A 15,732-nucleotide genomic window follows, 5' to 3' on the forward strand; every position below is an offset into this window, starting at 1 on the left:
TTGAAGCTAGATCTTAGTCCAGATAAACCAAACAGACTTCTACAAAACATTGTATCCAACAACTGCAGAGTGCATCTTCTCATTAGCAGATGGAACATTCTCCAGGATAGACCATATGCTAGGTCAAAAATGAAAATCTGAAAAATTTGTAAATATTAGAATAATATCAAATATGTCCTTGGACCCTGATGGAATAAAACTGGAAACCAATACCAAGAGGAACTTTGAAAATTTCACAAATACGTGGAAATTAAACAACAGGCTCCTGAATGGCCATTGGGCTAATGAAGAAATTAAAATGAATAATGTTTTAAAAATTATTGAAACAAATGAAAATGGACACAACACCTATCAAAACTTGTGGAACACAGCAAAATAAGTACAAGGAGAGAAGTTTATAGCAATAAATACCTACATTAAAAAAAATAGAATGTTTTCAAATGAACATCCAACAAAGTACCTTCAGGAACTGGTAAGCAAGAATAAACCAAACCTAGAATGGGCAAGGGGAAAGTAATAACCAAGATCAGATTAGGACTACAAAAAATAGAGACTAAAAAAAATTATCAAGGACCGATGAAACAAAAAATTGTTTCTTCTTTAAAAAAGGTTTTTAAAAAACTGATTAACTGCTGGCTATACTAACCAAGGAAAGAAGAGAAAAGACCCAAACAAGCAAAATTAGAAACGAGAAAGACATTGCAACTGATAACCACAGAAATACGAAAGATCATCAGAGAGGATTATCAACAACTATATGTTAACAAAGTAGAAAATCTAGAAGAATTAATGCTTTTTAGGAAACATACAACATACCAAGATTGAATTAGGAATAAATAGATAACCTGAACACACCAGTAATGAATAGTAAGACTGAATCAGTAATAAAAAAAATCTGCCCAAAAAAGAAAGGCCCAAGATTGGATGGGTTCACTGCTGAAACCAAACATATAAGGAAGTAACATCAACCTTCCTGAAACTATTAAAAAAAAAAAAACTAAACTAAAGAATTCTTCCTAAATCATTCTACAGGGTCAGCATTACCTTGATACCAAAACCAGACAAGAACATAAAAGAAAACTACAGGATGACATTTCTGATGAGCATAGATGCAAAAATCCTCAACTAAATACTAGCAAACTGAATTCAACAGCATATCCAAAAGTTAATACACCATGATAAAGTAGAATTTATACCAGGGATACAAGGATGTTCTATCACATGCAAATCAATAAACATGTTATAGCTCATAAATAGAATAAAGGAAAAAACTATATAATCGTCTTAATAGACACAAAAAAAATTTGAAAAAACTGCAACAGTCCTTCATGACAAAAACTCGGGAAATTAGGCACAGAAAGAACATACCTCAAAATAATAAAGGTCTTGTATTACAGACCCACAGCTAACATCATACATACTGAATGGGGAAAAGCTGAAAGCCCTTCCTCTAAGAAATGGAGGAATAAAGCAATGCCGACTATTACAAATCCTCTTATTTAACATATTACTGACTGTTCTAGCCAGAGCAATCATGCAAGAGAAAGGAATAAACAAAAGAAATAAAAATTAGTATTTTCCGTTTCAATTGGAAAAGAGAAAGTCAAATGTTACCTCTTTGAAGATGACATGACCTTGTATTAAAAAAAAAAAAGACTTCTGCAAAAATCTCTTAGAGGTGATAAATTCAGTTAAGTTGTGGGATAGAAAATCAACATACAGAAATTAATAGTGCTTCTATACACCTATAATGAAATAGCCAAAAAAGAAATCAAAAAGGCAATTCCATTTACAATAGCTACAAAAAAAAACCCCAACAAAACTATGAGTACATTTTACCAAGAAGGAGAAATATCTCTAAAAGCATAACTACAAAACACCAATGAAAGAAATTGAGAGCACACAAACAAAGGGAAGGTTATCAATGTTCATGAATCAGAAGAATAAATATCATGAAAAGCAATCTACAGATTCAATGCAATCTTTATTAAAATACCAATGTCATTTTTCATAGAAGTAGAAAAATCAATCCTAAATTTATATGGAACTATAAAAGAACCAGAATAGCCAAATCAATTCTGAGCAAAAAGAACAAAGCTAGAAGCATCACACTACCTGACTTCAAAATATATTATAAAGCTATAGTAACCAAAATAGCATGATACTGGTATAAAAATATATGCATAGATCAATGCAATAGAATAGCATATCTAGACATAAAAGCACATATTACAACCAACTAATTTTCTACAAAAGCACTAGGAACACTGGGGAAAGGATACTCTCTGCAATAAATTATTCCGGGAAAATTGGATATCTGTATGCAGAAGAATGTAACTGGGCCCTTCTCTTCCACTATATAGAAGAATCAACTCAAGATGGATTAAAGATGTCAATGTAAGACTGGAACCTATAAAACTACTAGAATAAAATGTAGAGAAACATTTCAGGACATTGATCTAGGCCATCATTTTATGGTAACCCCCATAAGCACAGAAAACTAAAACAAAAATAGGCGAATTCGACTATATTATACCAAAAAACAAAAAAACCTCTGCGCAGCAAAAAAAACAAGAGTGAAGAGACAACCAGTTGAATAGAGTTGAATAGGAGAAAATATTTTCAATCTATGCATCTGGAGAGAGACAAATACCCCCCCCCCAAAAAAAAAAAAAAAAAATATATATATATATATATATATATATATACATTTTAAAAACTTCGAACAACTCAAGAATAAAAAACCATAATCTCATTCATAAGTGGACAAAGGACATGAATAGACAATTCTCAAATGATGACATAAAAATGACCAAGCGTATAACAAAATGCTCAATATCCTTAATTATCAGAGAAATAAAAATCAAAGCCACAATATTGTCTTACACTAGTTAAAACGGCTATTATTAAGGAGATGAGAAATAACACATGCTTTCATGTGTGTGAAGAAAAGAAAACTCTTATATACTGTCAGTGGAAATAAAACCTAGTACAACTAACAACCATTATAGAAAATATTATAGAGATTTCTCAAAAACATAGAACTACCATATGATTCAGAAATCCCATTTCTGGGTATACGTATAAAGGAGTATATCAAAGGGAGACCTTTACTTGCATGTTTATTGCAACGCTATACACAACTGCAAAGAGATTAACAGATGAATGGATAATGAAAGACTGTTGCATATGTATACAATGGAATACTGTTCAGCCATGAAAAAGAATGAACTCTATCATTTGCAAAAATGTGGATGGAAGTGGAGGTATTATGTGTTGTGAAATAATCCAGGCACAGGAAGACAAATAGTGTGTGCCCTTACTCATATGTGAGAGCTAAAAAAGGACAAGTTTCTATCATGAAGATATAGAGTAAAATGATAGATAGCAGAGGCTGGGAATGGTGGGTGAGAGGGGCCAGGAAAGAAGAGAGGTAGGTTAATGGGTATAAACATACGGTTAGTTAAAAGGTATAGGTTCTATCATTCAAAAGCAGAGCGGAGTGACCATACTTAAAAACAATACAGTGTATGTTTCAAAGTAGATGGTAGAGAGGATTTAAAGTATTCCCAGTACTCAGAAATGATAAATACTCAAAGTGATGGAAGCCATAAATACCCTGATTTGATCATTAACACACTCTATGTGTATAACAAAATATCATAGGCACTCCACACATATGTAAAATATTATGTATCCATATAAATAAATACATAAATAATGCATTTGGTATAGAGCCTGTCACTGAATATGCCTTAATTACCCTTCCCTCTCCTATCTGATATAGTATAAGGTACATATAACTACATATTAATAAAGGATGCAGGAATCGATGGATGGGAAATGGATAGATCGACAAAAAAGAAATTCCACAACTTTATCTGTAACTTAAAATGTCAACTACTTTTCTGGGGAAACATTCTACATCTTCCCTGATTGAATTCCCTCAAAAAAAAAAACACAAACAAACATGTTTTGTGAAATACAAAGTATTGTGCAGAAAACTTTATTATTGGAAGGGTCCTTATACTTCATTTGTTTCAATCCACTTATTTTATAAACTGGTAAAAGGAGAGTAAGACATAATGTGGACATACAATTTATCTACCAGACTGGAAAATGTTTAAGCCTGAAAGGGAGCTCTATTACTGATTGCACCAGCGGTAACAGGCGTGAACTGGAAGTATTCCAGGCAAGCTAAAACGACTCATCAGCCTACCTAAAAATGGGCCATGACTTATAATGGCCCCAAGAATTGATGTTGCTCATCTCTTTTTGTTCTAAATGCCCTTCTCTCTTTTCATACCTTGATTTATATTAATGATCACATGCTATTTTAAAGACTTACTAGAAATATTCTGAGTGTCTTGGGAGACCAGTCTGAAATGAATCCTTAGGCTCTCTGGTCTTATTCTGCCTCGTTAATTTCTTTCCACTGAGGACACTCCTTCTATAACAAATAACTTTTCTGAGAACCCCAGGCTGTGCTTCTAAGAGACCGAACCTAAGACAATGAGATTTGGCATGGATAGCAAGTGACAGGTTTTTTGGGAAATAGAAAAAAATAAGGACACAGATAATTTCCAGGGCCCAGTTTTGCTCACCTGCCACCTCAAACTTCAAGGATAAAGGTGGCGAATTCCTAGTACTGGTTTTGCCCAAGAACCAGCAAAGCCCTAAGATTGTAAACATCTTAAAGGGAGGGCCCAGATTGTGAGTGTCAGTTCGCTGGGAAAGGTGAGGTAAGTCTAATGTTGTGGGTTAATTTGTCTGTCCTCAAGAAATATGTTAAAGTCTGACCTCCGGAACCCAAGAATGTGAGCTTGTTTAGAAATAGGGTCTTTAGAGATGTAATGAGTTAAGATGAGGTCACATATGAGTAGGACAAGTCCTAAATTCCATATGACTGATGTCTTTGTAAGAAAAGATGAGACAGGCTTACAGAAGAAATATGATGTGAAGACTCGTCACATCGGGAAGAACCCCAATGTGAAGACAAAGTCAGACGCTGAAAGTGTACATCTACAAACCACAGAAAGCCAATGATTGCCAACAACCACCAGAAGACAGAGGCATACACTGGTCTTCCTCTTAGCCCCCAAGAAAGAACCAACCTTGCCATTGCCTTGATTTTGAACCTCTTGCCTCCATAACTGGGAGAGAATAAATTTCTGTTGTTTTAAACAAAAAGCAAAGTTTGTGGTAATTTGTTTCAGCAGCCCAAGGAAACAAATTTACCTGAGTTTACAACGACAATGAGTTAAGGTTAATAGGCTTTTCTTCATAAATCTAGTGGAATCATGTGTGTACCAAGTGCTTTTAGTCTCCCCTACCTTTCACCTAGAGGGAAGCCAGAGGAAAGGAAAGTGGCCAAAACAGGCTTCATTTTTTCCTACCTTGTATGGAATTTTGCTTCCATTAAGTTCTACACCTTTGGCTAAATAAATCACAACTTGCAGAGTGTATGTTTATGCGGTCTTTCCCATCCTAACCCAACCCATCTGAAATGCTCTGAGACTCTTGAAAATGATTCTGATTAATGAATAAAACATGATAAACTGATAATTAGCTTTTGAAGGTGAACTCTTTAACAGGAGAGTAATTTAGTAATGTTCTAATTGTTTTCCCCAGCATCAGACCTTAGCTGACATTTGGTTTTAGCTTCAGAATAACAATTCCCAGCCTATGTTTAGAAGGACCACGAACAATTTCCTAGGACTTGGCCAGAAATTATTCACAATGCCTGGATTACACACTTTGAAAAATGTGAAGTTGTATGTTATTCAAGATTCCAAATCTAGCTTTGGCATGAATTTCTGGCTTAGAATATCCAACAGAAACTTACAAACAGCACAGATTTTTTTTTTTAATTTCTAAGCAAAAAAATATGAAAGAGATCTTTACTATCAAATAATTATCAATTTCAGAACTATGAATGCTGATATCTGTGTCAATTGAGTCAGTATATTGCCCAGACAGGTGAAAGAAGTAAATATTTAACATGCTATGCATAATTCTATATTTAAAATGCTGTTCCTAAATGTAGGGGAAAATGAGAATTATTTCAGAAGTTGATAAAAAAATTCTTATAATTTTTTTCAAACCAATAATCTGACAGTTTATAGGTATTCGGGAGAGTGTCTGGGACCTTCCAGAAAATCAGAATGTATTCATAAATATATGTTCAAAACATTATTTCTAAATTTTCCTCATATTTAACTTAAAGAAGAAAATAGATAAGGGCTTGTTTTTGTATCAAATATGCTTGTTTTTTCTTCCAAAATATCCAATTTGCGCCATTAGCAGAAGCCAAAACTTCCTGCAGGGAAACTCAAAGTTAACGACAGAATTTCTTTCATGAATATAGTCACCCACTGCCTGAACCAAATCTTTCCTGGCTGTCAATTCTTTAAAACAAAAAAAATCCCACGCACACTCCAGTCATTAATTTGTCACAGGTCATATTCTGGTGAAGAAAATCTTTAGTGAAGGCGATATTTGCAAAAAACTCCCTCTTATCGAAAATACCTATCCAAAATTGGAATCAAAAGCATGATAAGGTGAACCCAGGAAGGGGAGAGAAGATAGAGCGATGGAGAGGGCCCTGAATACCGGTTAGCAAAAGAGCATGTCGGGGCTAAGAACCAATAAGCCATGATTGCAGGAGATTGGCAAAAAAGCAGAGTCTGGGATCTCCAAGAGCAGATCGTAAAAAGCTGGAAAACTCTGTTTTGTCTTAAGGGGCAATCACAGTTCAGCTGCAACTTGTAATTGCCTAATGGGAATGTGGTACCAGGACTCTCCACATTATTTTCTTCCCCAAAAGAAATTAAAAATTTGCATTAAAAAAAATCATGTTTTTTCCAAGATGTTTGGGAACTAATGACAAATTAAAACATTTGCAGCCCTGTGGAAATATGGACTATCATCTTGCAACTTCCTGTCTGCACTGAAATGTTATTTCAGTAAATGTCAAACGCGTTTCAAAGAGTTATGAGTAACGGTATTATTCTGCCTTACACATAATTGCAATGACTTCAGTGTTCAGTTTAAAGATGAGAACTCTTATCTTTCTAGTGAGGGAGAAAGAGGCCAGTGGAATAGCCATCATTCAGAGCTGAATGAAAATAAAATGTTTTACTTTTTTTTCCTTCAAACAACACATGCTCACATTTCTTTTGAGAAATAGTCATGAGACACGTTCTGTGAGTCACTAAGAGTCTCACTTGGTACATGGAACAATTATGTTACGTAGACTTGCTGTACTTCTCGGTACAGGGGTGTATTACAAACAAGAAGAATAGAACACATAGAATTCATAATTAGTTCTAATATTCCTCTTCCACAGAGGCTTAAAACTTAAGCCAAGAAAGAAAAATTTTTCCCAGATTGGATCCATCACCTATGTATTCTCAATAGAAGAGAAGAAAATGAGCAACCATCTTTATTTCACAAATAAGAGAAGAAGAACGTAAGTGTACCAATTTTATGAAACCACTGGCAATGTTACATTTACCTGGACAATTTTGGTGCTGTCAAAGAGAGAGAAGATAATGGCCAAGGATGTTTCTAGAGGTGCTGCAGGAAACCGGGAGATTTCTTCACATAAAAATCTCACTAATATCTTTCTTTTATCAAAACTGAAAAGTTTTTCTTAAAGAATTTCTGATAAAAATAAACATGAATTTGTACTCAGCTGCAAGTTTAGCTTAGTACAGGACCACAGACAAGATGAAATGTGCTATATTTTACATTTTCTGGGTCAATAATATTGATAGCAACTTCCTTTCATACTGGGGAAATTATTGACAGTTAGAGGATTTTATTACATGGCCTGGAAGGAGCAATTGGCATGAGGAAGTATTATTATATGACTTAAAATTATAGACTGGCATGAAGCGAATTATGTGTCGATCTGATTATTATTATTATTTAAAGTATTACTTTACTGGCATACGAGAGGCATTTATTTAATCAAACTAAACATAATAACAACATATACATGCACACACACACATATATATACATATATATAGTCATCCAAATATCATAATGTAAAACAATATAAAATCACATCTCAAGTGTCCAGGGCCACCTGCGGACATCTAAAAGTTCTGACAAAAGGTTATTGAGCATGATTTACCAAGAAGCAAAGAGAAAAGTCATTTACTGAATACAGCGACCAATAAGGTGGCATCATTTCATATCCTGAGCATTTTGGCTTCTGGTGCTCCAGACAAGCTCCTAAAAATGCAACTGAAGATGGAACACACGAGTTCTACACGAAGGAGGCATCACTGTGGCTCACCGATGATTTAGAGTTCCATGTCTGTGTGACTAGTAACTATGGGCAGACCAATTTATTCAATCCTCAGTTTTGTTTTTTGTAAAGTCAAGATAGTCATGTCTATTGTATTCTCTTTGATGTCTGTGGTAATGCTCCTTTGAAGGAGTTAGGCACATTATCAGGTAAAATCTTATGAAACCTTTGGTCAAAAGATTATTTTTAGAAAAAGTTCTGATTGTATTTTTTTAAGCCATGAGAAAAAAATAAAAGGAGAAAAATCACATGAATATTTTTCCCTCAAGCTGTTCTTTGCAGGGTTACAAACATGTAGAACAAATGACAGTCTATTTTTTAATTTCAAAATAGTCTTCAGTATTTTGAACATTAATGGCAAAGTTTTCAACAAGAATCTTGGTTGTCAAAAAAAAAAATACTGCCTTCAATTTGTAGTTACTAAGTGCATGTGGATTGAGCTATTTTTATCTTTAAACTAAGTCCATATGGGTCCATGTTAGTAAATAGACATGCTTATCATTCAATTTATTTGATATGATCTCTTAGTAATTCTACTGCAAAGAATAACAATTTTAAAGTGTCCAAGCATTCAACTTTCATGAGAGTTGAATATTTCATCATATGTTGGCTAATATTATATTTTCTTCTGTCTGACCACTCTTAGAAGATAATTTAAAATTAGCTGTTAAGCCGGGCTCGGTGGCTCAGCCTGAAATATCGCACCCTTGGGAGGCTGAGGTGAGTGGATTGCCTGAGCCCGCGGGTTCGAAACCCGCCTGGGCAGAGAGACTTCATCTCTACAATAAATCAAAAAATCAGCCGGGTGTGGTAGGGCATACCTGTAATTCCGGCTACTTGGAAGGCTGAGGCGGAAGGATCGCCAGAGCCCAGCAGGTTGAGGCTGCAGTGGCCGGGAGCGGCCACTGCACTCCAGTCTGGGCGACAGAGTGAAACTCCAACTCAAAATAAAATAAAATAAAATAAAAAATAAAATTAGCTGTTAAATTACAGTAAATTAAATATTACTAGAAGAAATGATTGACTACAATAAAGAGACTTTAGTTGAAACTAATGTAAAATTTCAATCAATAAATGAAAAACATATGATTAATATACTTTTGCCAAAAAACAATGTTCTTCATGTGTAGCTCCATGTGTGGATAAAAAAAATATTTTTAAAAAACACCCCATCAAGTTTTTTTTCAGGACAAAACAGAGTAGCTAACATAGCTATACATGATGTAGCTTTGCTCAAATTAGTTCCATTTCACATATATAGGAATATAAACATTGTAAGTGTAAGTTGCATGTTAAAGCAATTTTATTGAAATTTATAGGACCATGGCTTAGGTTTTAGAAACAATTAGTGTGGCAAATGACTTGCTTTTACTAAATTCATCTCTTCTTTTTTAGTACATCTCTATACTCAATTATTATCCCATTTTTATCAGAAGAGAATCATCAAAATACCAAGTGAGTTGGCCCAGTTTCCTTACAGAGAGTTTGTGGCGAAGCCAGAAACTGTGCTTGCTGTTCTGTGATGCTCAATTTTGTGCCCAGATCCTTTGGACACAAGGTGTTTTCTCCAGTATCCAACACTTTCAGACATTTCCCTAAAATCCCTTTAAAAACCAGATGCCACCGAATGAAATTCTTCTTGTCTATTTGCTTAAAAGTAAACTTTCCAGACTCTCAGTAATTTAATCTCTGTTTCATCTCTAAAATCACAATAGACACAGAGCATTTCATAAAGATTCTTTATCCAATATTAGTTGTCCAAAGTCCTAGTGTCCTAGACTGAAACTATGCAATCATACATTTTTCAGTTGGGTTGAAAAATGTCCGATAAAAACCCACATTGTTATTTTTGATTAGTAAAATTCCATCCCCCCTCACCATGACTTCAACATTCCATGGCAACAGCATTTCTCAACGGATTTATATTAGACAATCCTATTGCCCAGAGACTTTAAAAATAATTGTTTACTGGCTAAATGAAACTTGGACCTCTAATTAAGGCTTCTTTTTTCTTTCTGATTTTCTTTAGTCCTCTATTACCATGTCCTGCACACTTCCTGGATTTGAAGATTTGATAAGGGTTCAAATTCTATACACAAAGCAGTAGCTTTTATGTAATGATACAATTGCTTTACCCAACTCAAGCTACTAGCATAATTGTCTTGCTAGAGAGCGCAGTACCTTGACATTATATCTACTTGTCAACCCTTCCAATGTTCTAAAATAATTAAGATTCCCAAGTGTGAAATTAGAGTTCCTCTTCTTAAAGTAAAACCAACCTAATCACTGAAAATAAAATGATTTTACCATGGCTTTGCACAAGGATGACAGGTATAAGAGACTCATTTTAAAAATTGTGTGTATATGTATAAGCATTAAGCTTATAACTTGTCACTGTATGATTACTTATTTTTAATTATACTTCTTTGCTCACATGTTAGCTCTACTCTTTAAAAATTGTCTTGAGAGCTGATCTGTCAGTCATTAAAAAAAAAAGAACCCATTCTCTGCAGTCTTCAAAGTCTTAGTTAAGCTTAACTAAACTCTAAGATTCTTTACTTGATCAATCATATTATTAGATTTGACTTCATTTGACAAATGAAGTTTGGCAGTTTCTAGAGTCAACTCAACCATCCAGGTAGGACAAGTTTCCATTACTGAGAAAAGAAAAGAGAAGATCCTCAAATTGAAGGTAATTTTCATATCATTTGCACTTGAACATTGATGACTTAACCAGAGAAGTATTTAAACGCTGTGACCCCTTATGATCTGCAAGAATTTCTAATCAAGTAGGACACAGGAGATTATTCCAGGGTAGAACCTGCCTTTTGTCACTACGCATCATTCTGGTAAGCTGTAAATCCATTCCTAGAAGTACCAACCTTGTAGGCCACCCTAAGATGACATGTCAACATTTCCTTTCTTCATTGGAAGCCATGATATTACTCTATGAACTAGCATGCAAGAATTGGAGACCTGCCATATAAATGATTCATTTCACTGCTTGATAGTAGACTCTCTAGTAATTGAAGCATACCATACAAAGACAGGAAGTGATGCTCCACAGATAAATCTCCCTGTTTAACAAAAACCAACAGCGATGGTTAGGCAAAACACTCACTGTCAGGACTCAGTTCACATCATTCTTGTTAACAAACACAAGCATGCATAACTGGCCATGGAATAAATTGCCTTAATAAAAGTGATCATTAGCAAAAACACATGCAAACCTGGGACAGAATTAATAATGGCTTAGTTGGGGGCTCTTTCTACTGAAGAGAGAAAGCACAACAAAAGAGATAAGGATAGGCATTTAAATAGTTGCTGCCTTCCACACCTGCACTACCAGCTCTTCTCAGGGTCTTGTTCCGAATTCATTACACTCTAGACTGGGAAAAAAGGAGCAGCATATCTTACACAACTTCATAAGAGAATGATAAGTGAATTAGCAACTTTGACATTAGTTGGTGAAGTCTATATCCTGATCGAGTAGATGAATGACCTACCATGAGGCACACACTCAGCATGGAAAAGAATACAGAACATCGTTCTGGGCACATGCAAGTGTTGAGTATTGTTCACTCCAAGAGAGCTGTTTTATTCCTGAGAAGATGAGAGAAGTGGCCTTCTTTTAGTGCTGGTGCATTAAACCAGCTCAGCCTTTAATTACCCACATCTATTTTACTGATGAAGAAATTAAGGGCCAGACATTTGCTGACTATCTAAATCACTGAGCTGGTCAGGGACAAGGTCTGCAGTAGACTCTGCTTTCTCTCAAATCCTCATTGCTTTCGTCTGCAGTAGACTCTGCTTTCTTGTGTTCAAATGGTTATTAACACAATGCCACTCAGGCTGGTGTGTAGAAAGGCAATTCTCTATATCAATTCCAATTTAAAAGAGAGGCTTCCACATCGTTTCGGTCACCTTTTAGTTTTGTGACCTAATGTCTTGAGAACAGTTGGAAATTACACAAGAACAGAGACAAAGATATTAATTCAGTCAGTGGAATTGAATGTCCATGTCTACTATGCATCAGTCTGTGCCTTCGAAACTCAAAGGAACACATACACAATTTATTTTGATTCTATTTAAGAATTCCACTGTCTTTTCATTCTTAATCCTTTGTTTTTATTATGCCCTGCTCTTTTAATTTCCAAATGCACATACACACTCTCTTTGCTAAATCATTCTTGGCCAGAAAATAAAAAATAAAAAGTAGCACCTTTCAAAAAACCAAATTGTATCTCTGATGATAATGGCAGTGAATTATGGCCATAGATCAGGCGAAGCCCAATAGTTTCTGAAGATACGAATCCTTCCAGATGAGACAGTGGTGGTATAGATTGCCAAAAGCCAAATATGTTTGCTTATGTGAAGGATAAAACAACTTACTCTTCAAAGTTTAGGACCAGTGATGGGTGCAATTTGTCATGTGTAATCACCTGTTTTCTCAGAAGAGAAATACAGCCCCTCCTCAACGATGGTTTTTCATTTGTCTGGGTTATCTGGAAGAGGAGCAACAATGCTTTTTCCAGAGGCGTTTGACTCTTGCAATGCATTTATATTTGTTTCAAATGAATCAGAGATGCTTTCTCTGTCACTTTCCTTGCCATGAGTGTGATGCATGGGACGGGATGTAGTACCATAGAGTCAGACCACCCTTGGGGATTTTCACAGCACCATTGCCGACCAATTTCAATTGTGGATCTTGGTTCATGAAAGAAGTTTCCTTAGGGAAGAGACACAGCTTTATAGCTGCCTGCACTATAATGTATGTTGACCTGGTGTTAAAACATGGAGCAGGAGGAGTCAATTCACACAGAATCCACTATAAGTTCTATGGTTAGGCTTCATCCTTTATTAGGTAGTGAGTAAAAGACAACTGATGGTTACAACTCCAATTTAAAAGACCATTTGAACAAAAATGGTTCCATAGCGAAGTGAGGCAGAAGGGGTCCAGGTAATTCTGAGTTCTCTCATATGGCTGATGGAGAAAATATGGCTGATCTGTTTGTTCCCAGCAAATCATAAAAGTTAGTAATGCCTTGTGACCCAGGGCACTGTGTATCGCGCAGGCCCTGTTTCTAGTGGACTGGCTCCTTCATTTTGGTGAAAATGGGGAAGAACAGCGAAAGCACATTTTAGTGAGATTACATTAATTAACACTAATTTCTCCAATAGAAAGAGAGCCTTTGTCGGTTGTAAAGCATGGTGGATAGGATGACCATGGAAGATCAAAATATTTGACGGAGCAAAGAAAGGAAACTAAAGTTCAAAACAGTTAGAAGCTGGTCACATGGGATAAAGACAGAGCTCCAAACAACAAACTTATGGGCAACAGTTCACCTGGCTAAAATAGCAGGGTCTGTAGGTGAAAAAGGAAACACTTGATAAAAACCAGATCATATAGACATTGGTAAATGAACAATCGCCAGATACTTTCAAACAGAGATTTTAATGCCAATCAATGTTTAATCAGAGAGACATGGTTTGAAACTATTTTCCTTCCTTCTTTCCTTCCTTCCTTCCAACCTTCCTTCCCCCTTTCTTTTTTTTTTTTTAAATTTTGATTGGTTCTTTAACAAAAGACATATAAAGCTAACTGCTTTAAAGATACATTTAATTGACAAATTTCTATAGATAGATGGTGGAGAAGAACTCCAAAGACCATGTTTAATGTTGAGCACCAAGCACGCTATGAGTGTTTTTTAAATATAAAATGACAAATGCTAAATACCTATCTCTCAAATGGAAATTTCCCCTTGATTCTTTATACCTCTCCAAAGGTTACAGCAGTTGGAGAGCAGTTTCAGGAAGTCCACACGTAGCCCTTCCCTATATTTTTAAATAGTCTTTACAAAACCTTTTCAAAAATAGTTTTTTTCTCTAAACCTAAATCATGTAGGGTTGATTTGTACATGTTTTTATCATTATTCTACGTTTGAGTGTCATTGTTCTTATTAATACAACAGACTTCCTCAAACCCCACTCTAGTGATAGGTATATGTTAGCTTTCTATGGGAAAAAAGCAAATAGCCTTTATCACAAATTAAAGGCACAGCTATTTTTATGCCATTTGTTACCAATTCAATGATAACGTGTAACACTGGATGGTTATATAATTATCTTATATAGATTTTCTTTTTATAAGTTATTTTCTCTTAATCTTTCTAACATATATACAATATACATATATTTATATATACCCCTGATAAATCTTGTTTTAAAGGTAAAACATCAATTCCTTTCAGCCTCATGGTGAATATAAAGGCTGTCAGTATTTCACAATTTCACTGGAGAAATGATGGTCAAGTGGACCTTACCAGCATTTTTGTTTAACCACTATATTATTGATGTACAGTTAACTCAGATTCACTTTTCTTGTTGTTATTAACATTTAAATATATATATTCATTGTTTATATCACGTCAGTAGGAAATCTAGAAAACAACAAAAAACTCACAACGATAGCTAATGCTTAATTCTACCATCATACTTAAAGAAGAAACCTTTACCTAAAAGACAACCCTACTGGTATGATATAAAGAAACACTGCCAAGATGCAATATCCTCAGTTTTCATTGGACCCGTACTAACATGAAAGATCTTTTCTTTGCATTCTCATCCTAGGTTATGAATATCCCTCATCGTTGAAACAGAAGAGTTGTACCAATCTCTTTCGAAACACCCATGATGCATGGATTTATCTGCGTTCAGATGCAGGCACATTAAAACATTTCCCTGTTTCCAACAATACTTCTTCAAGGTGGACAATTAGCATTTTGTAAGGAATCTCCTTTATTAATGCCCCCTGCATCTCCAATCTTAGCTCTGTTATATTTCCAAACTAGACAGGAGGGGAGGATGCCAACCTGGGAGGCCTCTATGACACCATTTGGTGTTTGCTTATTTATTTTTTTTACTGCTTACTGGTAGGAAACAGTTGTTCATTCTACCTTTGCAATTCTTTAAAATCTAGTGGCATAGATTGAGACACAGCACTATTTTTTTACAAGACATCTACTGTATCTACTTTTGTTGGGATAAATACCCAGTAATTGCTGTCATAGCAAGAAGACCACCGCGGGTGCTACTATTCACAGTGTTGCTTTTGCTTTTGTTATTGTTTTTTTTTCTCTTTTTTTCTTGTATTATTTTAATCTACAGAGTAAATTATTATATATACACTGGAACCAGTTAATGCCCTTAGACAAATGTATAGTTGTTTCGTAAAGCAGGAAAGACAATGCAGGGGGAAACAGGTGCCCAAAAGCACAGTCACAAAGGCTTCAGAAGGTCTAGATACCACTACAAATCAATGCTGGAGATCACTTCTAAAACAACCAGTTTTCAAGAGGAATGCTTTAATTTGGAGAAAATACCACTCCCTCCCTCCCACCCCCTAACCTCCC

The 15,732-nt window shown here is 35.2% G+C and overlaps 1 protein-coding gene across 1 annotated transcript in view; it reads right to left on the minus strand.

Annotated features, from left to right (window-relative positions):
• Nucleotides 1–13,151: 13,151 nt before the first annotated feature.
• ZNF385D (zinc finger protein 385D) overlaps nt 13,152–15,732 on the minus strand; it is a 137,651-nt gene continuing 135,070 nt past the window's right edge. Inside the window, exon 6 of the mRNA XM_008059075.2 lies at nt 13,152–15,732. This exon is cut by the window's right edge and continues 400 nt beyond it. The gene's annotated coding sequence lies outside the window, so the exon portion shown is untranslated.

This window comes from Carlito syrichta, unplaced genomic scaffold (assembly GCF_000164805.1).
Source record: "Carlito syrichta isolate Samal-C Ts95f unplaced genomic scaffold, Tarsius_syrichta-2.0.1 Scaffold303695, whole genome shotgun sequence".
NCBI lineage: Eukaryota > Metazoa > Chordata > Mammalia > Primates > Tarsiidae > Carlito > Carlito syrichta.